Genomic DNA, 15,948 nt, shown 5'->3' with positions numbered 1-15,948 from the left:
GCTGCTTTGGAACTACATTCTGGCAATTATGAATTCCTTATCCTACTAAATCTTTTCTCAAGTATAACACTTAATGTGAAGTGTTGTTGATTATGGTTATTCTAGAACACAATAAGCACAGCTCACAGTATAATGTATTTAATTATTCAGTATATTGGCTCAACTTTATCAAATGGGGAAGTGGCCAAATGTTCAATCCCAACCTATTTGTGGACTTAGAAAGTAGTTCAGCAGCAGTCGGTCTACGCTGTTAAGTTATTCCATAGACTACTGCTCTGAACAATGACCCTTTCTGGACCAGTGAGTTACCCCCACACCTAGTATCTCTGGACATCAGCCGTTAGTTACCTCCCCACACCCTGTGCCACAGGCAGATCAATTAACTAAATTACTGGGAGTGGACCAGTCAAATGTCTTCAGTCTAATGTAGTGCGTCACACCTACACATACCTATCTATTGGTAAACCACCCCTCGCTGTAGCATCATTGTGAAGGTTATTCTATGTTCAGGAATGTGAGGTACAACAGGCACTCATCAACTCCTAGATCTTCAGAGCACCAAAAAAAGCACTAATTTGTTCAGGCACGCAGGAATCTGAAAGGGAGGAAAAATGGGAAGACAGGGAAGTGTCTTTAATGGAAGGGATTCCAGGAGGTTATCTGACGGGCCATCCGTCTGTCATGGTGACTTACGTTTTTAAAAAAAGTTCAGACCGTCAACTTCTCACAGATTTCACAGGTGGTCTCACAGATTTCAGAGCGTGGTGCTTGCAATGCCAGGGTTGTGGGGTTGGATTCCCAAAGGGGTACCAGTACGCATGTATTTCAAATCAAATCAAATGTTATTTGTCACATACACTTGGTTAGCAGATGTTAATGTGGAGTGTAGCGAAATGCTTGTGCTTCTAGTTCTGACCGTGCAGTAATATCTAACAAGTAATCTAACAATTCCACAACAACTACCTTATACACACACAAGTGTAAAGGAATGAATAAGAATATGTACATAAAAATATATGAATGAGCGATGGCTGAACGGCATAGGCAAGATGCAGTAGATGGTATAGAGTACAGTATATACATATGAGATGAGTAATGTAGGGTATGTAAGAGTACAGTATATACATACGAGATGAGTAATGTAGGGTATGTAAGAGTACAGTATATACATATGAGATGAGTAATGTAGGGTACGTAAGAGTACAGTATATACATATGAGATGAGTAATGTAGGGTACGTAAGAGTACAGTATATACATATGAGATGAGTAATGTAGGGTACGTAAGAGTACAGTATATACATATGAGGTGAGTAATGTAGGGTACGTAAGAGTACAGTATATACATATGAGATGAGTAATGTAGGGTACGTAAGAGTACAGTATATATTTATGTATTATGCACTCGGGATAAGAGCGTCTGTTTAAGTGTAAAGTCCTAGAGTCAACACATCTCAATGACAGAAATCAATTGATCCTACTGGGGCCAAATGAAGCCACTCTTGGAAAGCTGTTTTTTTTTTTCAGTAAACATGGGTCAACTAGGGTAGACGGAGGGAGAAACAACTGAGCGACAACTTATGGACAAAGCAACTTTATATCAAGAGTACTTGAATAATTATTTATTTTTTAAATGAAAAACTAGGGATTTCCTCCACTAACAAGTTTAGCTCAATTCCATGCATATTTCACAGCAATGACGTATCTCCTGCACAATGTATACATACTAAACTACAGAAAACTGCTTATAGTGAAATGAAATAGTCCCAAATAGTGCACCATATGCAAACTGTTCCCACATTGTGACATATCCTAAGCCATGGCCAGACATGACGGCACTCAGGATCAACTGTAAGTTCACAGTAAGTCACTTGGTAACACTTTGATGAATAAGTCTTTTTAACTGCACATACCTGTTTAGAATAGCTTTTGAATGCGTTATAAATCATTAAAACATGTTACAAATTCTTGTGATTTGTAAGACGTTAAGATTTGTAAGGCTAAATGCTTAGAAATGTCAAAAACGTCATTAGCTAAAGTTAAGCTAGCATCAGTCAACACTGACATGACAGAACATAAACTTAACCAAGGTCCTCTGAGTTGACCCCTTCTAAAACTTTTCATTTAACCCGTAACTAGGCAAGTCAGTTAAGAACAAATTCTTATTTTACAATGACAGCCTATGAACAGTGGGTTAACTGCCTCGTTCAAGGGGCAGAACGACAGATTTTTACCTTGTCACTTTGCTCAGGGATTCGATCTAGCAACCTTTCGGTTACTAGTCCAATGCTCTAATCACTAGGCTACCTGCCTCTGTGGTGTTAACTTACCCAAGGTTCTCTGAGTTAACCCCTTCTTTTTATTTTCCTCTTATGCTTTAGGGATTTTACAGATCCAGCAAAACGAGAGTGACACGCACTGTTCTTCTTCCATCTCATGGGGATCCCATAAACCACTCGTGCAATATTGTAAACTCCATCAGTGTCAGTAGCTGGCTAGCTGGTGTTACTCACTCCATTCCACTCAGGAGCTTTGCAGTAGAGTACAAAGACACTCCTAGCTCCCTGAAGAACTCCATGGTCCCCTCCCACTTCTCCCACTGTCCCCTCCTCCCTCCCTCACTCACACACACTTATACACCATACACACACACTTACACACACTTACACACACTTACACACACACACACACACACACACACACACACACACACACACACACACACACACACACACACACACACACACGTGCCTGTGCACAGATTGTGGGCTGTTTTTTTTTCATGTTGGCCTGCTGGGCTGGGGCCAGAGAAGAGCTCAGTACTCTCAGGGTGTGTATTGAAACAATTGTTGTTGGTGGTGTCTGTCCTGTTTGGATAGTCTAACTCTCAGGTTTGGGAAATCAAATCCTGTCTCGCTCTGGTCAGCTAATAGCCTAACCACCATCAAGCAACATTATGGACCAAATGTTAAATACCTGTCCAAATAAGATCCCAATGAATTAAGTGTCACCAATAGTATTACATTTGATTCATTTAACCTTTACTTAACTAGGCAGTAGACGTGAATATATCAAACACTGAGTGACATTTAGCAGGATCATTTATGAAAGTATGGCAAAACGTTAGCTTGCTGTAGTGCTGTAATACTGTAGTGCTGTAGTTCTGTAATACTGTAGTGCTGTAATACTGTAGTCCTGTAATACTGTAGTGCTGTAGTACTGTAGTGCTGTAGTGCTGTAATAATGTAGTGCTGTAATACTGTAGTGCTGTAATACTGTAGTGCTGTAATACTGTAGTACTGTAGTGCTGTAATACTGTAGTACTGTAGTGCTGTAATACTGTAATACTGTAGTGCTGTAATACTATAGTACTGTAGTGATGTAATACTGTAGTGATGTAGTGCTGTAATACTGTAGTACTGTAATACTGTAGTGCTGTAATACTGTAGTGCTGTAATACTATAGTGCTGTAGTGCTGTAATACTATAGTGCTGTAATACTGTAGTGCTGTAATACTATAGGGCTGTAGTGCTGTAATACTATAGTGCTGTAGTGCTGTAATACTGTAGTGCTGTAATACTATAGTGCTGTAGTGCTGTAATAGTGTAGTGCTGTAATACTGTAGTGCTGTAATACTATAGTGCTGTAGTGCTGTAATAATGTAGTGCTGTAATACTGTAGTGATGTAATACTGTAGCGCTGTAGTACTGTAATACTGTAGTGCTGTAAAACTGCAATGCTGTAATACTGTAGTACTGTAATGCTGTAATACTGTAGTGCTGTAGTGATGTAATACTATAGTACTGTAATGCTGTAGTGCTGTAATACTGTAGTACTGTAATACTGTAGTGCTGTAATACTGTAGTGCTGTAATACTGTAGTGCTGTAGTGCTGTAGTGCTGTAACACTGTAGTGCTGTAATACTGTAGTGCTGTATTACTGTAGTGCTGTACTACTGTAGTGCTGTAATACTGTAGTTCTGTAATACTGTAGTGCTGTAATACTGTAGTGCTGTAGTACTGTAATACTGTAGTGCTGTAGTGCTGTAATTCTATAGTACTGTAGTACTGTAATACTGTAGTGCTGTAATACTGTAGTGCTGTAGTACTGTAATACTGTAGTACTGTAATACTGTAGTACTGTAATACTGTAGTGCTGTAGTGCTGTAGTGCTGTAATACTGTAGTGCTGTAGTGCTGTAATACTGTAGTACTGTAATACTGTAGTACTGTAGTACTGTAATACTGTAATACTGTAGTACTGTAGTACTGTAATACTGTAGTACTGCAATACTGTAGTTCTGTAATACTGTAGTGATGTAATACTGTAGTGATGTAGTGCTACAATACTATAGTACTGTAGTACTGTAATACTGTAGTGCTGTAGTGCTGTAGTGCTGTAATACTGTAGTACTGTAATACTGTAGTACTGTAGTACTGTAATACTGTAGTACTGTAATACTGTAGTGCTGTAATACTGTAGTGCTGTAGTGCTGTAGTACTGTAATACTGCAGTACTGTAGTACTGTAATACTGTAGTGCTGTAATACTGTAATACTGTAGTGCTGTAGTACTGTAATACTGTAGTGCTGTAGTACTGTAATACTGTAGTGATGTAGTGCTGTAGTGCTGTAATACTGTAGTACTGTAGTACTGTAATACTGTAGTGTTGTAGTACTGTAATACTGTAGTACTGTAATACTGTAGTGATGTAATACTGTAGTGATGTAGTGCTGTAGTACTGTAGTGCTGTAATACTGTAGTGCTGTAGTGCTGTAATACTGTAGTACTGTAGTACTGTAATACTGTAGTGCTGTAGTACTGTAGTACTGTAATACTGTAGTATTGTAGTGCTGTAGTGCTGTAATACTGTAATACTGTAGTACTGTAATACTGTAGTGCTGTAATACTCTAGTGCTGTAATACTGTAGTACTGTAATACTGTAGTGCTGTAATACTCTAGTGCTGTAATACTGTAGTGCTGTAATACTGTAGTGCTGTAATACTGTAGTACTGTAGTACTGTAGTACTGTAATACTGTAGTGCTGTAATACTGTAGTACTGTAGTGCTGTAGTACTGTAGTACTGTAATACTATAGTGCTGTAATACTGTAATACTGTAATACTGTAGTGCTGTAGTACTGTAATACTGTAGTGCTGTAATACTATAGTGCTGTAATACTGTAGTACTGTAATACTGTAGTGCTGTAGTACTGTAATACTGTAGTGCTGTAATACTGTAATACTGTAGTGATGTAGTGCTGTAGTACTGTAATACTGTAGTGCTGTAGTGCTGTAATACTGTAGTGATGTAGTACTGTAGTACTGTAATACTGTAGTGCTGTAGTACTGTAGTACTGTAATACTGTAGTGCTGTAATACTGTAATACTGTAGTGATGTAGTGCTGTAGTACTGTAATACTGTAGTACTGTAGTACTGTAATACTGTAGTGCTGTAATACTGTAATACTGTAGTGCTGTAGTGCTGTAGTACTGTAGTACTGTAGTACTGTAGTACTGTAATACTGTAGTGATGTAGTGATGTAATACTGTAGTACTGTAATACTGTAGTGCTGTAGTACTGTAATACTGTAGTGCTGTAGTACTGTAGTACTGTAATACTGTAGTGATGTAATACTGTAGTACTGTAGTGCTGTAATACTGTAGTGCTGTAATACTGTAGTGATGTAGTGATGTAATACTGTAGTACTGTAATACTGTAGTGCTGTAATACTGTAATACTGTAGTGCTGTAATACTGTAGTACTGTAGTGCTGTAATACTGTAGTGCTGTAATACTGTAGTGATGTAGTGATGTAGTGCAGTAGTTCTGCTGCTGTAGTTCTGCTGATTACACCCTCAGGTTAACAACCTTTTTCTTATTGTTTTGTAAACAGTGGCTTACTGCTCATGCTCAGTACAACTCTCAGCAAGTTAACCGAGGGCGTAGAATGAGGTGAACGAGCCAGAGTTAAACAAGATATTTGATTCTCTCAGATAGTGGAGCATCTGTCCTCAGTCTTCACCGTGGGTTTAGTGGGTACGGTTAGGTGTCAACGTGGTTCAGGACACAGAGGGGGGAAAAACTGTCGATATTCCCTGTACATCTCTTTCAAACCCAGGGGCAGGAAGAGACACTGAAGATGAAAAAGACAACTCTAGGTAGTGCGACAATCGAAGTGTGCTTTCAAACAAAAGAAAAGTTCAGGACACAAGCACCAGAGTGAGGAAGTCAGAACAGAACAGCCTCCTTGGTTCCTCCTTAGTTCCTCCAGGCATTGAGATTCATGTAAGCAGGCCACAAGGACCGTGCCAGGACCTGACCTTTCCAGGGGCACAGTTAACACATGGACGCCAGGGGGGAGAGAGGGAGTCTGTTGGGTATGGCCTACAAAGACAACAGAAGGTGGGTACTGGGCCAGCAGCAGCAGGGGCACCTGTCAGATGAAGAATACTGTCAGATGAAGATCAAGAGCAGACACAGCCTTACTGCTGGTGAAGAAACGCTTGGCATTGCATAGATGTCGGTTTTGCAATGTTTTTAATGCATTTAATTGTGTATTCAGGATTTAGTTTTACAGTCATCCAAAGCAGTAGAAGCAGGACCGGTTTTTAAAATCATGATTCATGAACTGTAGGGCCAGACTGGTTAATCTGCAAACTATTTATATACACTACCAGTCAAAACTTTTAGAACACCTACTCATTCCAGGGTTTTTCTTAATTGTTACTATTTTGTACAATGAAGAATAATAGTGAAGACATCAAAACTATGAAATAACACATATGGAATCACGTGGTAACTAAAAAAAGTGTTAAACAAATCAAAATATATTTTATATTTGAAATTATTCAAATTGCCACCCTTTGCCTTGTCGACAGATTTGCACACTCTTGGCATTCTCTCAACCAGCTTCATGAAGTAGTCACCTGGAATGCATTTAAATTAACAGGTGTGCCTTGTTAAAAGATCATTTCTGGAATTTAATTCATTCTTATAGCGTTTGAGCCAATTAGTTGTGTTGCAACAAGGTAGGGGTGGTATACAGAAGATAGCCAGAAGATAGCCATGTTTGGTTATCTAGTCCATATTATGGCAAGAACAGCTCAAATAAGAAAAGATAAATGACAGTCCATCATTACTTAAAACATGAAGGCCAGTCAATGCGGAATCTTGACTAGCCTTCAATGTCTTTGAAAGATTCATGCCTTCATGTCTTTGACAGATTCATGCCTTCATGTCTTTGAAAGATTCATGCCTTCATGTCTTTGAAAGATTCATGCCTTCAATGTCTTTGAAAGATTCATGCCTTCATGTCTTTGAAAGATTCATGCCTTCATGTCTTTGAAAGATTCATGCCTTCATGTCTTTGAAAGATTCATGCCTTCATGTCTTTGACAGATTCATGCCTTCATGTCTTTGACAGATTCATGCCTTCATGTCTTTGAAAGATTCATGCCTTCATGTCTTTGAAAGATTCATGCCTTCATGTCTTTGAAAGATTCATGCCTTCATGTCTTTGAAAGATTCATGCCTTCATGTCTTTGACACTTTGAAAGTTTCTTCAAGTGCAGTCGCAGAAACCATCAAGCGTTATGAGGAAACTGGCTCTCATGAGGATCGCCACAGGAAAGGAAGACCCAGAGTTACCTCTGCTGCAGAGGATAAGTTCATTAAAGTTACCAGCCTCAGAGATTGCAACCCAAATAAATGCTTCACATAGTTCAAGTAACAAACACATCTCAACATCAACTGTTCAGAGGAGACTGCATGAATCAGACGTTCATGGTTGAATTGCTGCAAAGAAACCACTACTAAAGGACACCAAAAATAAGAAGAGACTTGCTTGGGCCAAGAAACACAAGCAATGGATATTAGACTGGTGGAAATATGTCCTTTGGTCTAATGAGTCCAAATTTGAGATTTTTGGTTCCAACCGCCATGTCTATATGAGATGTAGAGTAGTGTGGTTCCCAACGTGAAGCACGAAGGAGGAGGTGTGATGGTGTGGGGGTGCTTTGCTGGTGACACTGTGATTTATTTAGAATTCAAGGCGCATTTAACCAGCATGGCTACCACAGCATTCAATATGCCATCCCATCTGGTTTGGGCTTAGTGGGACTATCATTTGCTTTTTAACAGGACAATGACCCAAAACACCTCCAGGCTGTGTACGGGCTATTTGACCAAGAAGGAGAGTGATGGAGTGCTGCATCAAATGACCTGGCCTCCATAATCCCACGACCTCAACCCAATATAGATGGTTTGGGATGAGTTGGACCGAAGAGTGAAGGAAAAGCAGCCAACAAGTGGTCAGCATATGTGGGAACTCCAAGACTGTTGGAAAAGCATTCCTCATGAAGCTGGTTGAGAGAATGCCAAAAGTGTCCAAAGCTGTCATCAAGGCAAAGGGTGGCTACTTTGAAGAACCTCAAATATAAAATATATTTAAAGAAATGTTGGTTACTACTATATGCGTTATTTCATAGTTTTGATGTCTTCACTATTATTCTACAATGTAGAAAAGGCGCATTTAACCAGCATGGTTATATATATATATATATATACAGTATATACTGTATATAAAATGAAAATGAATCCAAAAAGGTACTTAACACAGTTTTATTGAAGTATATACAGACAGTATGGTAATTATTAAAAAATGTTCCCATAGGGTATTCTATCTATCTGTCTCTCAAGACAATAAAATAGGTAGGAAACAAGTCAATATAACCCATACAGATGTTATCCGGTAGGTCAGGTGACATGTTGGGAACCACTTTCCTCTCTAACCTCTAGACAGACAGCCAGGTAATGGGCATTAAGGCATTTTGTCAACAGTCAGATAGTAGAATCTATTGACCATACTCTTAAACACGTGAATGATGGATGGATGAAGGTCTCTCTGTTTAACCCCAGTCAGTCATACAACATAAATACTACTTTAACTTTTGTTTAGTGTGTCTGTCAGTACGTTCACTTATTTGCACCACCTTCCTTTCCCCCAGGGTAAATAGGGTCATGTAGCACAAGGGCTGGGGGGGCAGAACGATGTAGCACATTCTAGAATATTCAGAAAGAGGAGAACATTTAAAGTTAAAATGGAACTCATTTCAAAAGCTAAATTCTAAATTCTAAATTCCACATTGTAAATTCTAAATTCTAAATTCCACATTGTAAACTCTAAATTCTAAATTCTAGTAAAAAAAAACACTGCAATGTGTATTAATTTGTTAATAGTTTGATTTAGGTTTGTGTGACTGTAATATGTTGGAGACATCCACTAACATTACAGTAATTACCCCCATTCGGGGCCAAACTGACTGAAATGTAACATGCCCATTCGCCCCTCCTAACAGATAAGGATCCATCCTGCAGGTTAATACAGGAGTAAGCCTTGTTTTACTGTCCCTGAGTGAATAGAAAGATACAAGATCTTTCTTAAGTCTGTTGGGCTGGGTTGTCAGAGTGGCCAAGGACACACACACACACACACACACACACACACACACACACACACACACACACACACACACACACACACACACACACACACACACACACACACACACAACCCCTCTGGGCTTTCAGGAGTCTTCAACAAGTAAACACCAGCCTCCAACCACTGACCACCTAACCACCTGGACAGCGGATACACAAACACACACACACACACTCACTCATTTACACACACACACACAAACACACACACACACACACACACACACACACACACACACACACACACACACACACACACACACACACACACACACACTCACTCATTTACACACTGTCTCTGTCTGTGTGGAGTATTTACTTGGTGGTGGCAGTCAGTCAGAGAACAGTGCTTCTAGGAAGACTGTTAGAGCTGTTAGCTTGTCAGGGAGGTTGAACACAGTTTCAGATTACACCGTTAGTACAGATGTAGGATTTTAAGTTGATAACCGTGTTGTTGCAGGAAATTTCAACCTGCACTGCAGGAAATGCAAACTTGTACTATATTCAAGGTTTAAAAAGGTTCTGAAGTGTGTAATTTAATTCAAACATAACAGTTAACAACCCCTACAAAAATGCCCATTAACTATAATCCACACAATAATTCACATTTCCTGTTGGTACAGAATTATTTTCATGCTGTGAGAAAATGGTCAAATTAGGATTCTACATCTGTAGCTTCTCAACTAAGGGTGGAAATGGGAATTCATCAACGATCAAAGAATAACGGTTGTCTTTAGTGTTGTCTTTGACTGCAGTGGAACAGTGGTTGTGTTCAGCATTGACTGAAAGGTCAGTACCAGCCAACAGGGTCTGTTAACTCAGCCTTCTTTTGGGAATGACTTGACAGAAGGCAAAATAACCGTTTAAAATTTTCATAAATATGTTTTGATAAATATTCAAAGATTAGTTGTGTTTATATTCCAGTGGATATGTAAAGATCTAATGACAATCTGGGAAAATACTTGAGGCCCCTGTTTCACAACTTGGGACGATCAAAGTACTACTTTAGTGCTAAAATCAAATCAAATCTCATGTTATTTGTCAAATGTGCCGAATACAACAGGTTTACCGTGAAATGCTTGCTTAATAGTCCTTAACCAACAATGCCGTTTTAAGAAAATATAGTTAAGATAATATTTACTAAATAAACTAAAGTTTAAAAAAAATACATACAAAAAAATTAACACAATAAAATAACAATAACGAGGCTATATACAGGGGGTACCGGTACCGAGTCAATGTGCAGGCAAATGTGTTAGTCAAGGTAATTTGTACATGTAGGTAGGGGTAAAGGGACTATGTATAGATAATAAACAGCGAGTAGCAGCAGTGTAAAAAAAGGGGGGGGGGGGTCAATGTAAATAGTCTGGTGGCCATTTGATATTGTTCAGTAGTCTTATGGCTTGGGGATAGAAGCTGTTATCAGCAGTCTTATGGCTTGGGAATAGATGCTGTTAAGGAGCCTTTTGGATCTAGACTTGGTGCTCCGGTACCTCTTGCCGTGCGGTAGCAGGGACAACTGTCTATGACTTTCGTGATTGGAGTCTTTGACAATTTGGGCCTTCTTCTGACACCGCCTGTATATAGGTCCTGGATGGCAGGAAGCTTGGCCCCAGTGATCTACTGGGCTATACGCAGTACCCTCTGTAGCGCCTTATGGTGAGATGCCGAGCAGTTGCCATACCAGGCTGTGATGCAATTGGTCAGGATGCTCTCGATGGTGCAGCTGTAAAACGTTTTGAGGATCTGGGGACCCAGCCAGAATCTTTTCAGTCTCCTGAGGGGTAAAAGGCGTTATCCACTACAGCCCCGTCGATGTGAACGGGGGCGTGTTGTCCACTAACAGCTCCTTAGTCTTGGTCACATTGAGAGATAGTTGTTATTCTGGCACCACACTGCCAGGTATCTGACCTCCTCCCTATAAGCTGTCTCATCATTGTCAGTGACTAGACCTACCACTGTTGTGTCGTCAGCAAACTTAATGATGGTGTTGGAGTCGTGCCTGGCCACACGGTTGTGGGTGAACAGGGAGCACAGGAGGGGACTAAGCACATACCCCTGAGGGGCTCCAGTGTTGAGGATCAGCTTGTCAGATGTGTTGCTGCCTACCCTCACCACCTGGGGGGCGGCCCGTCAGGAAGTCCAGGATCCAGTTTCAGAGGGAGGTGTTTAGTCACAGGGTCCTTAGTGATAAGCTTTGTGGGCACTATGGTGTTGAACACTGAGCTGTATTCAATGAACAGCATTCTCACATAGGTGGTCCATTTGTCCAGGTGGGAAAGGGCAGTGTGGAGTGCGATTGAGATTGTCTAGGGTTTTCGGGATGATGGTGTTGATGTGAGCCTTGACCAGCCTTTCAAAGCACTTCATGGCTACCGACGTGAGTGCTACGGGGCGGTAGTTATTTAAAAGATTGCGTGACTTGCAGTTGTGTTTTTATTCAATACCTGTATGGGCCCTAATTTGTGGTTACCAGGAAATGATGGTATTAAAACACAGTATGATCTCATGAAAGGCAGCACGATAAGAGGTTTATGAGGAGTTGATTGATTTGTTTGTCAGAACTTCTTCACACGGGAAAAAATATGTTAAAAAAAAACAAACATTGCTATAGCATGGAGATCTCCAGAGGGGTGGTGCTGTCTCACTAGGATGCATGCATTGTTTAGAGATCTCTAGGGGGGTGGTGCTGTCTCACTAGGAACCATGCATTGTTTAGAGAACTCTAGAGGGGTGGTGCTGTCTCACTAGGATCCATGCATTGTTTAGAGATCTCTAGAGGGGTGGTGCTGTCTCACTAGGATCCATGCATTGTTTAGAGATCTCTAGAGGGGTGGTGCTGTCTCACTAGGATCCATGCATTGTTTAGAGATCTCTAGAGGGGTGGTGCTGTCTCACTAGGATCCATGCATTGTTTAGAGATCTCTAGAGGGGTGGTGCTTTCTCACTAGGATCCATGCATTGTTTAGAGATCTCTAGAGGGGTGGTCCTGTCTCACTAGGAACCATGCATTGTTTAGAGATCTCTAAGGGGGTGGTGCTGTCTCACTAGGAACCATGCGTTGTTTGGAGATGTTAAAATATTCAACAATAATGTGTCACCCACAAGAAGAATGTACTCAAATGAACCATCTTAATTTGACCCATTTCTAACAGGAAAATAATCCTGCAGCAACGTGTGAATTATTATGTAGATTTTAATTAATAGGGTTGATGGGTGTTTAATTAGGGCAAATCAAGTCTGATATTATAAAGTGGAAAAGCATTTTAAACCTTGAATAGCTTACATTTTACATTTCCTTACATACATGCATTTGAATAATTTATGTAATCTGAAAAGATCAAACTGGCTCGCAAGGCTGTGGATATACAGTGCATTCAGAAAGTATTCAGACCCGATTCCACATTTTGTTACATTACAGCCTTATTCTAAAAAAAATATTTTTTTTAAATGTCCCTTATCAACCTACACACAATACCCCATTATAACAAATCAAAAACAAGTTTTGTTTATGTGCAAATGTATAAATAAAAATGAACTGAAATATCACATTTACATACAGTGCCTTGCGAAAGTATTCGGCCCCCTTGAACTTTGCGACCTTTTGCCACATTTCAGGCTTCAAACATAAAGATATAAAACTGTATTTTTTTGTGAAGAATCAACAACAAGTGGGACACAATCATGAAGTGGAATGACATTTATTGGATATTTCAAACTTTTTTAACAAATCAAAAACTGAAAAATTGGGCGTGCAAAATTATTCAGCCCATTTACTTTCAGTGCAGCAAACTCTCTCCAGAAGTTCAGTGAGGATCTCTGAATGATCCAATGTTGACCTAAATGACTAATGATGATAAATACAATCCACCTGTGTGTAATCAAGTCTCCGTATAAATGCACCTGCACTGTGATAGTCTCAGAGGTCCATTAAAAGCGCAGAGAGCATCATGAAGATCAAGGAACACACCAGGCAGGTCCGAGATACTGTTGTGAAGAAGTTTAAAGCCGGATTTGGATACAAAAAGATTTCCCAAGCTTTAAACATCCCAAGGAGCACTGTGCAAGCGATAATATTGAAATGGAAGGAGTATCAGACCACTGCAAATCTACCAAGACCTGGCCGTCCCTCTAAACTTTCAGCTCATACAAGGAGAAGACTGATCAGAGATGCAGCCAAGAGGCCCATGATCACTCTGGATGAACTGCAGAGATCTACAGCTGAGGTGGGAGACTCTGTCCATAGGACAACAATCAGTCGTATATTGCACAAATCTGGCCTTTATGGAAGAGTGGCAAGAAGAAAGCCATTTCTTAAAGATATCCATAAAAAGTGTTGTTTAAAGTTTGCCACAAGCCACCTAGGAGACACACCAAACATGTGGAAGAAGGTGCTCTGGTCAGATGAAACCAAAATTGAACTTTTTGGCAACATTGCAAGACGTTATGTTTGGCGTAAAAGCAACACAGCTCATCACCCTGAACACACCATCCCCACTGTCAAACATGGTGGTGGCAGCATCATGGTTTGGGCCTGAGACTGAGACTGGGACGGAGATTTGTCTTCCAACAAGACAATGATCCAAAACATAAAGCAAAATCTACAATGGAATGGTTCAAAAATAAACATATCCAGGTGTTAGAATGGCCAAGTCAAAGTCCAGACCTGAATCCAATCGAGAATCTGTGGAAAGAACTGAAAACTGCTGTTCACAAATGCTCTCCATCCAACCTCACTGAGCTCGAGCTGTTTTGCAAGGAGGAATGGGAAAAAAATTCAGTCTCTCGATGTGCAAAACTGATAGAGACATACCCCAAGCGACTTACAGCTGTAATCGCAGCAAAAGGTGGCGCTACAAAGTATTAACTTAAGGGGGCTGAATAATTTTGCACGCCCAATTTTTCAGTTTTTGATTTGTTAAAAAAGTTTGAAATATCCAATAAATGTCGTTCCACTTCATGATTGTGTCCCACTTGTTGTTGATTCTTCACAAAAAAATACAGTTTTATATCTTTATGTTTGAAGCCTGAAATGTGGTAAAAGGTCGCAAAGTTCAAGGGGGCCGAATACTTTCGCAAGGCACTGTAAGTATTCAAACCCTTTACTCAGTACTTTGTTGAAGCACCTTTGGCAGCTATTGCAGCCTTTGAGTCTTCTTGGGCATGACGCTACAAGCTTGGCACACCTGTATTTAGGGGAGTTTCTCCCATTCTTCTCTGCAGATCCTCTCAAGCTCTGTCAGGTTGGATGGGGAGCGTCGCTGCACAGCTATTTTCTGGTCTCTCCAGAGATGTTAGATCGGGCTCAAGTCCGAGCTCTGGCTGGGCCACTCAGCGACATTCAGAAACTTGTCCCGAAGCCACTCCTGCATTGTCTTGGCTGTGTGCTTAGGGTCATTGTCCTGTTGGAAGGTGAACCTTTGCCCCAGTCAGCGATGGGTGGCCATCTCTAGGAAAACTCTTGGTGTTTCCAAACAGCTTCTATTTAAGAATGATGGAGGCCACTGTGTACTTGGGGACCTTCAATGATGCAGAAATGTTGTGGTACCCTTCCCCAGATCTGTGCCTCGACACAATCCTTTTTTGGAGCTTTACGCACAATTCCTTCGACCTCATGGCTTGTTTTTTTGCTCTGACATGCACTGTCAAGTGCTGGACCTTATGTAGACAGGTGTGTGCCTTTCCAAATCATGTCCAATCAATTGAATTTACCACAGGTGGACTCCAATCAAGTTGGAGAAACATCTCAAGGATGATCAACAGAAACAAGATGCACCTGAGCTCAATTTAGAGTCTCGTAGCAAAGGAACTGAATACTTGGGTAAATTAGTTTTATTTTATTTTTATATATACGTTTGCAAAATGCACTGTGTATACATTATCCTAAATGTCTCTATAATGGTTGAAAGAATGCACTGTGTATACATTATCCTAAATGTCTCTATAATGGTTGAAAGAATGCACTGTGTATACATTGTCCTAAATGTCTCTATAATGGTTGAAAGAATGCACTGTGTATACATTGTCCTAAATGTCTCTATAATGGTTGAAAGAATGCACTGTGTATACATTGTCCTAAATGTCTCTAGAATGGTTGAAAGAATGCACTGTGTATACATTATCCTAAATGTCTCTAGAATGGTTGAAAGAATGCACTGTGTATACATTGTCCTAAATGTCTCTAGAATGGTTGAAAGAATGCACTGTGTATACATTATCCTAAATGTCTCTAGAATGGTTGAAAGAATGCACTGTGTATACATTGTCCTAAATGTCTCTAGAATGGTTGAAAGAATGCACTGTGTATACATTGTCCTAAATGTCTCTATAATGGTTGAAAGAATGCACTGTGTATACATTATCCTAAATGTCTCTAGAATGGTTGAAAGAATGCACTGTGTATACATTGTCCTAAATGTCTCTAGAATGGTTGAAAGAATGCACTGTGTA

General features: G+C 40.1%; 1 protein-coding gene across 1 annotated transcript in view; it reads right to left on the bottom strand.

The window, feature by feature from the left end:
* LOC110489217 (protocadherin Fat 2) overlaps positions 1-2,523 on the bottom strand; it is a 68,355-nt gene extending 65,832 nt beyond the window's left edge. The window contains exon 1 of the mRNA XM_021561849.2: positions 2,330-2,523. The gene's annotated coding sequence lies outside the window, so the exon portion shown is untranslated. The remainder of the gene's footprint in view (positions 1-2,329) is intronic.
* Positions 2,524-15,948: the final 13,425 nt, after the last annotated feature.

Source organism: Oncorhynchus mykiss, chromosome 14 (assembly GCF_013265735.2).
Source record: "Oncorhynchus mykiss isolate Arlee chromosome 14, USDA_OmykA_1.1, whole genome shotgun sequence".
NCBI lineage: Eukaryota > Metazoa > Chordata > Actinopteri > Salmoniformes > Salmonidae > Oncorhynchus > Oncorhynchus mykiss.
The sequence above is the reverse complement of the archived record's forward strand: the minus strand, read 5'-3'. Positions and strand labels throughout refer to the sequence as shown.